This window comes from Zingiber officinale, chromosome 5A (genome assembly GCF_018446385.1).
Source record: "Zingiber officinale cultivar Zhangliang chromosome 5A, Zo_v1.1, whole genome shotgun sequence".
NCBI classification, from domain to species: domain Eukaryota; kingdom Viridiplantae; phylum Streptophyta; class Magnoliopsida; order Zingiberales; family Zingiberaceae; genus Zingiber; species Zingiber officinale.
The window spans coordinates 117,217,077-117,225,925 of NC_055994.1; the positions used below are offsets into that span (position 1 = coordinate 117,217,077).

At 35.9% G+C, this 8,849-nt stretch overlaps 1 non-coding gene across 1 annotated transcript; it reads left to right on the top strand.

Moving 5' to 3' along the window:
• Positions 1 to 216: 216 nt before the first annotated feature.
• LOC121983526 lies at positions 217 to 322 on the top strand. The gene has a single exon (XR_006112570.1). It is a non-coding gene; the product is annotated as a small nucleolar RNA R71 (small nucleolar RNA).
• Positions 323 to 8,849: the final 8,527 nt, after the last annotated feature.

An 8,849-nucleotide genomic window follows, 5' to 3' on the forward strand; every position in this document is an offset into this window, starting at 1 on the left:
TTGACATTCAGCGTTCACGCTTTTGGATTTCCTTGGAAAGATATCATCTTATTTTCATTAGAGCATTTATGTAAGTTCAGTGCCACATGATTAATAAAATGGTATACTTTATTCAAATTTTTATTCATCAAATAACATTATATAGCTAAATCTAATAGAGTCTTATTCGAGAAAGATATTTTCATATAGAATATATGAACAGTTAATCATTTCTCCAAACCATGATGAGGACACTACTGTAATAAACCTTTAAATCTATCTCATGCTTTGAATAGTAATTCTCCTTCTGCTTGGGCAAAGCTTGTGATTTTATTTCTCAAATACATCATCCTACTTGAAGGAAAAAAAGTAGTTCAGAAATCATTACTCCAATTGATTCTCGTTTGTGATGCTTTGTCAAGGGAGAGAATACAACCAAGACCTTGCTTCATCTATGAGACCGAGATGAAATGCCAACAACCGAATAGCACTCTCCAAGACTCCTTCACATTACACCATATCGCAATATCGTTGAAATACCTCTAATTGTAGATATGGGTTTTCTGAACGTGCTCCTCGGAATATGTTTTCTTGTATCATGGAAATTAATGTTGGGTTAAGTTGGAAGTTGTCAATATCAATTTGAGATTGTACATTGGGAGATCTTACTCCTCCAGTTAGGGGTGTGGCAAAATCTCCTAGGAATCTATGCTTATCTTTAGTCCATCATCACCCGTAAAGAACAAACCAAAATATCAGCAAAGTTAAAAAAAAAAATAGAAATAAAAAGAGGGGAAAAAATCTAAATTAAGCAAATTGTTATCCAACTAATATTGATTGACAGTCCCTAACAACGGTGTCAAAAACTTATCATGTACGAATAGTAAGTATATGACCATCATCTTGTCAAGTTTTCTGGACATGATCCTCCGAATATGTTTTCTTGTATCACAGAAATTAATGTTGGGTAAAGTTGGAAGTTGTCAGCATCGATTTGTGGTCTTATGATGGAAGATCTTACTCTTCCAGTTAGGGGTGCGGCAAAATCTCCTAAAGTCTATGCTTATCATTGGTCCATCGTCACCTGCAAAGAACCAACCAAACTATCAGCAAAGGTTAAAAAAGGAAAGGAAAATAGAAATAACAAAAAAAGGAAAGAAATCTAAATTAACCGAATTGTTATCCAATTAATATCGAGTGGCACAGTCCTTGATAACGACAAAATTGCAAGTGCACATCCGTCGTCTGTATTGATCCCATGAGAATTGTAAATCAAGTACTGATTGAAGTCATAAAACTAATTATCTAGAAAATCAAAGTTGTGTGAATGAGTGAGAGAACATTGAGAGAAGGTCTAGAGTAGTCAAGAAGTCAAAAAAAGCATAGAGTTGCGAAGCGATCCTAGAATTTCAATTTAACTGAGATGATTATTGGCATCCTAAGTATTGTTTATTTTCCTATCTCTATGTTTATTCACATGTAGGTGGGTCTATCTCAAATTACAAATATAGACTTTTGAAATTATACCAGTGTGCCTACCCAAACGTCAAACCTACTTTCAAGGCAAAATTACTGGTTCTACCGCTTTCTCATGGAGACCCCTGTCACGTGAACCCTACGATTTCATAGTTGCCCTCCTTTATTTCATAATACCGAATCGGGGCAGACTCATTAAAATCTATGATAGCGAATGGTGCCCTACTAGGGAAGAACACCATCCCCTAGTAGCATCCGGTATACTTTCGTGACTGACTCTCCACGTCTCAGACATTTATCGGCCAGAGAGTTATGTTCACCTTTCGATCCTTTCCAACATCCTATGAGATACAAAAGTAGAGGTTAGTGTCACAGTCGTGTATGCACAATAAAGTCGGGTCATGGAATAAACATGTTATGCAATAAAGAAAGATAAACAATTACTTAAATTGATTGTCAATGATTACATCGGGCTACTTCTTAATCCTAGAATCTAGAAAATGACTCCATAGAGATGGAGATACTACCAAAGACATTGAATATTACAACTCAAAACAAAGAGTAGAGAGAAGAAAGCTTCGTTGTGAAGGTTGTCGGTGTCTTTAGAAGAGTCTCCAAGATTTAATGGAGGGCGAATCATCGTGATAGCTCCTTAACGGTGCTCTTAGGTTCCCTAGGATAAGGAAAACCCGCCTCCAGGGAAGAGAGTGGATCCCTTGGTCCCAAATACTCTAACAAGAGTTCCATTGGTTCTTTTATAGATTCCCCAAACCTTTCTAATTTGTAGATGCTTGAATCATTGGGGCACCGTTAAAACGAGATTTTTGGCCCTTGGACTTAGTTTTTATGGGTTTCACCCTGAACCTAACCTGTAAATCTTAAAAGTATCTTCAATTTGATAAGTCCTAAGCCCCATGTCTTGAACCAAACTAAAAGTAATGCTCGTTCAAAATTCGGTCTAGTATTTGGACAACCTCAAGATAGAAAAGCATGGCTGTCTCTGGGAGACATGGTTGTGGCACGTCGAGTAAATTGGATCTGGAGTGAAAATCATGACCATGTCTAGGAGGCACGGATGTGTGTTGTCCAGTTGATGGTTATAGAGTGAAAAACATAGTCGTGCCTCCTAGGCACGGTCGTGGCTAGTCTGGATGTTGGCTTTGGAGTGAAAAAGTATGGTCATGGTTGGTCCAGATGTTAGCTTTGGAGTGAAAAGCACAGTCGTGGCTAGTTCGAATGTTGGCTTTGGAGTGAAAAGCATGGTCGTGCCTCCCAAGCACAGCCGAGGCTAGTCCAACTATCCATTGCAGTGGAGAAAAGTACGATCGTGCCTAGGAGGCACAGCCATGTCTGGCAAGTCCCAGTTGCATGTCCAACTTCTGTGGAGAAACGTACGGTCGTGTCAAATACTAGAAACGTCATTTTTTTTATTAACTTTGGCCAAAGGAATATGTCCGTGTCTCGGATCATGGCCAAAGCGTGTTTCTTTTTTCTCATCCACGTTCCAAGACTTTTATACTTCAATTTTGCTCCATTTTCATGTCCTATTAAATAAAAAGTACAAGAGCAGATCTCATGAAAATAATAAAATGTGGATACAAGTATGCACAATATGCTAATGAGACAACACAAAATGTATGCTCAATAATGCTAAAAAATCATGTAGTAAATACACAAATCAATGAACTCTGGAGATATAAAGGAATACAAGCAACCAATATCCATTCATATAATAACAAAAATTTTATAAATTAGAATGGTACCTAGAATAATTGAGCCTCCAATTCTCTATGCCTCCTCACAAATCTATCAAAACATGTTTTATCTCAGGACCTTGTCGTTGACTTCTCTAGGTAGAAAGCAATTAACTCTAGTCTTACGGAGACTGATATGCTATGTCAAGGACTAATAGGTGTAGGACCACTGTAACCGATAGATGGAGGGCGAATATTGATCATTTTTTTCTTTTCAGTGTGTCGTTCATTCTTTCTAATCAAATTAGTACACAATGATATATAAAAATAATAATGAACACAATAAAATGAAATACGAATTTACTTGATTCTCAACCCTCCCTTGGATCAGTACATCCAATGTCTAAGTACGAGAGGAGCCCGTCCACTAGATCTTCTTCTTTCCTAAACTTTTTCAGAGGCGGAGACAATTTTTATCAATCATAAGAAGATAAGTAGTAAAGCACGGATACATATGAACACAAACAGAGATTTGTAAGTCAGTTTAGAAGTCATAAGAGTAGTGCAACCCTCCTAGAGCTTCCCCGGTCGTAAGAGCAAGGTGTCATAGATTTTTTTTTTCGAGCACACAGAGTATGAGTAGTAGAAAATTGTAATCAGATGTGTATTAAAAGTCGTTGTCCACATAGCATTTTTATAGTGATTCTCTAAATGTCTAGACCAGCCCCGGGCGCTCCCATCTCGATCTCATCCGATTAGATTGTGTCGTAGGTTTATCATCTTTGAGCATTTAGACTGCTGACGTGGTGAACCCTCGACGAAACCTTGTCTGACTTATTCCATCACAGTTTATCCTGATCTGGGTGCCTGAAATCTTTCCAGATGCCTAGATGTTGACCACCTCTCGGGCACTTGCACCCTGTCCGGGCACTTGGAGCTCCTGTCACCTGGAACCGATTCAATCGTTTGGATTAGTCTGGCTGCATCTGGTTTGCATTTGTCTACTTCCCCAATCTTGGTTCCATCTCCAAGTTCCTACAAAATAAACATACAAATACAAAAAAAAAAAAACTTAGCTTAATCTTGTAAGTCTATCTGATCTACTAGGCTTCATTCTCGCTTGAAGTTTATTCCTCTAAGACTTTCACCACCCAGAATTCACTCCCTAGGATATTTCTTTGCTAAGCATCTAATTATCTAAACTTGTTTGGTCTTGCTAGTCACTCTATAGACTTTTCACCCTTGTCAAACATCTGATCACCTTGATCTGTCTGGACTTACTAGTCACTCGATAAACTTCCCACCCTTCCTAGACATCCGATTACGATGACCCTCCTGGACTTGCTAATCACTCAATAGAGTTTTCATCCTTGCTAGTCATATGGTCAACATTAACTTACTTAGACTTCTCTTTGATAGTCATCTAGTCAACTTTGATCTGACTAGACTTCTCACTTTCAAACAATATGTCCTATTTAGATAACCCTTGATTAAAGTTAATCAGACATAGGTATATTATCAAATATCAAAACCATAGAGGCTAATTGTACAAACAATAGATTGATGGAGATAGATATTGTTGTGGTGGAAGTGGAGAATACTATTGTTGTGAAGGTGGTGGATACTAAGGTGGAGGTGACAAATAGTGTTAAGGTGGAGATGGTTAAGTTGTGGCTGCTAGGCAAACCATATAGGTGAGGATTCTACTACTAGAATACTTAATATCTCTATGGAGTTCTCTACTACCAATACTGTTGGGGGCTTGCTATAGGTCAACCCTGCCTAAACTAAGATCTTGTTGTCTAATGTTGTGCCCTTAAGGTGAAATCTCTACTCGTATGTCTCAACAACTTGTAGTAGAAATAGATGTTATAATCTAGTGGACACTCCAACACTTTGTGGCTTCATGCACCACATCTAAAATACTTCAAGATAAGCGTCGAATCTAGAATGCCATATATATCTGGTTTCACTAGAGTAGATGGGTGAGCAGATCTCTATGATATCTTGGCCAACTTTTGTGATTATGAGGACTCTCTAACCCTACTCCATCCAACAAAGGTTTGATTCTATGCTCCTTAACTACTGGATCGACAACCTTGGATGTATTGTCTATATTGTGAGGTATATTGAATAATCTCCCTTTCTTTGGAGGATTGTTACGTGGTCATCTTAATAAATATGGCCTAGTCAAGTGTCTCTTGATAGATACCAATAGGGGATCCAAACATTGTGATCTAAATGTAAGTTACAAGTGTTTATGTAAAGTAAAATATATATATATATGACCATAATCTCGGGCTACCATATGTGGGCAAAACTTAGCAAGTCAGCTAAATTCTGCATTATACTCTTATCATATTTTTTTTATCTTACTTAAGATTCATGAATTCCTAATATAAAGTAATATGCAGAAAAATATTCTCTCAAATAGACTTACAGAAGAGTGTAGATCGAGCTCTATGAAAGGGGAGTCGAGGCATCTACTTCCATCATCACCTACAAGCTATCTTCTCTGATTCTTGTGCTCTAAAAGTGCTCAAGTTTAGCTAGTGCGATCTAGGAAGAGTCAAGAGGAGTGTCATAGAACTCAAGGGTTCAAATCAGATCAACTAGTTGTTAGCTTGTTTTTTGTTTCTATTATATTACTGATTTCATACTTGTAATTGTTCTTACAAATCTATAAGAGGTTTCTTTGCCTTCCAAAAATATCTGGAAAGGAAAAAGAAAGTAGTAAACTCATGCTTGAGTGCATAGCCTTGTATATAGCATCATGGAGGTGTGAACTAAGTAAAAATCTTATACCCCTTGTTCTTTTTGTTTATGTTTTGCTCTTTTTTATTCTGCTGCATTACTAACACTGATAGAAAAGACGGACGAAAAAAAAAATTAGATCCTACAAGTTCTCCACTCTGGGATAAGGATAGATTCATAGCTAAGCACATACCTAATTGAGAAACCACTTAGTTTTAAAGTAAAGGTGGGCAATTCACACTGTCCTTGCTTAATTTTAATAATATATGTTCTCTAGATGTAATGAGGTAATTGTTAAAATAGGAGATGACGAGTTATCCTAAACTAAAAGATTTAAATATTTTGGATTATTTTTACAAAACTATAGAGGAATTGAGAGAGATATCTTACATAAAATACAAACAGAATTGTTGAAATAGAGGAGAGTGTCGGATATTTTCTGTGACCATAAAGTACCTTTAAAATTTAAAGAAAAATTCTACAAAATCGTAGTTAAACCTGCTATGTTATATAGAATTGAATGTTGGGTTATGATTTGAGTGCATGAGCAAAAGATGAGAGTTGCAGAGATGAGGATGTTAAGATGGATGTGTGGACATACAAGGATAGACAAAATAAGAAATGAGTAGGGATATAAATAAACTAAACGGTTTGCAAGTTATTCAGAGCTCGATTCGGTAAAAAGCTCGCTCGAGTTCGTTCGTTTATCTTATCGAGCCGAGCTCGAGCTCGATAGTTTTATCGAGCCGAGCTCGAGCTTAAGGATATTTGGCTCGTGAGCTCGCGAACATATTCGTTTATAAGCTCGCGAGCCAAAAAAAACGAGCCTTAAAACGGGCCTTAAATCGAGCAAAAAAATGAGCTCTAAAACGAGCCAAAAAAATGAACTCTAAAACAAGCCAAAAACGAGCTCTAAATGAGCCCGAAAACGAGCCCGAGCTCGCTTAACGAGTTAGGCTCGTTAACTTTGATAATCGAGCTAATAACGAGCCGAGCTCGAACTGTTCGTGAGCTTGATAATTCTAAAACGAGCCGAGCTCAAGCCTTGTGATAAAAGCTCGATTCGAACTCGAGCCGAGCTCAAGCCCGAATATAACTTAAACGAGCCGAGCTCGAGTCTAATACTGTTCGACTCGGTTCGGCTCGTTTACATCCCTAGAAATAAGAGTATTAGAGAAAAAGTCAGAGTTGTATCTATTAAGGAAAAACTCTGAGAGACACGTTTAAGATGATACGGGCATGTACTTAGACGACCAATAAATGCTCTAGTTAGACTTGGTTAGCAATAATAAAATAAGATAAAATTTATTTAAATATAGAGGATGATATAGTAGGAGATAGAGCTCAATAACATAAAAAGATCCATATAGTTGATTTCACTTAGTGGATAAGATTTGATTGTTGTTATTGTTGTTGTATATTCTCTAGACTAATTTTGTGCTGCAGGATTGTAACCTGAGTTAATCAAGAAATCTAGATAGTCTAGGCGATTGGAAGGGAGTTTGAGCGATCCAAGGTTTGCGTGACTAGAGGTATTTCCAAGCAACTTGAACTTGAGGATATGTCTTCGGTCGGGATAACTACTAACGTGACAGATAACACGAATCCAAGTGATCGAAGGTCCAAGTGACTGAAAGACCAATTCATCAAGATATTCAGAAGGTTATTTGATGGAGGTTGACACATAGGCGTCCAAGCAACCGAAAGCATCTTCAAGGTGACCTAAAATAGAATAAACTTTACTGATCAAGTAAAGAATAACAATTGAGCTAGGGGCGATTAGAAGGGCTTCCAAGCACCTGAAGCACTTGCATAAATAGAGGTCGACAATACCTATCAAAACATTATTATTCACATCGTCTAGCAATACTTTCAAATGCTTTACTCGTCCAATATCAATGCTAGGCAACTCTACTCCTATTTTAATATTCTTTACTTAAGTTGTCTTTATTATTTACTTGTATTTGATTACTGCACTTTCATTATTCGAAAGATTTCAACAAAAGAGAAAGTATAGTGAATTTTTCCAAGATCGAACCATTTAATGGATCATCAGGTCATAAAGTAGCAATCATGAGAAATTATGAACCACGTTAAATTTTACTTATTTTAGGTTGCATTTATTACTTTAATTAAACATGATTTATTTTAAAGAATTATTCATCTCCATTAGTGTGACTCTCGGTCCTATTACTTTATTTACAATTATTATATGATCTTATGCTAGTCTATATATATACATATATAACTTAAAGAACTCATATATGCATATTAGAACAAAAGGTGAAATTATCACTTTAGTAATCCCTCCAAAGTGGTTCCAAAAAAATTATTTATCTTAGTGCATGACTCTTTTGCATGGCAAATATATATGCCTATTGAACACGGATGTATATATTTCTAAATTAAGAGCAATGTACAACCATATAATAATTTGTTCAAAAACTATTAAATACACTAAACAACTCTAAAATTAAAAAGAAATTTATAGGTAATTTTTAGGTATAAAGCAATTTGTCCAATTTGCTAAAGGCCCCAAACTGTCCTCAATTGGGAAAAAAAATCATATATACTTCAGAGAGTTTAGTGAACCTATTACAATGTTAATTTTCGTATTTAGGGTAGCTTAAAGTCATAATAATTTTATTCAACAAAACTATTACGTGAATCTAACCTTAAATTGATTTAAAATAAAGAAAATGTATAAATACTACTGCAATTTTAAAAAATTATAGAAAAATTCATATCACTTTACCTTTTATACTATAAAATTTTTATCTATTTTTTAATTATAATGTATACAGTAATTTTACACAAAATCACAATTAAAATTATTACATAAATTTGTTCATCCATATCTTTGATTAGAGGCACATGTTAGACTGATTTGGAAGACCACACCTGACAAAGCATCCAAAAATGTCTTTGATAATAAAATGAAAAAGA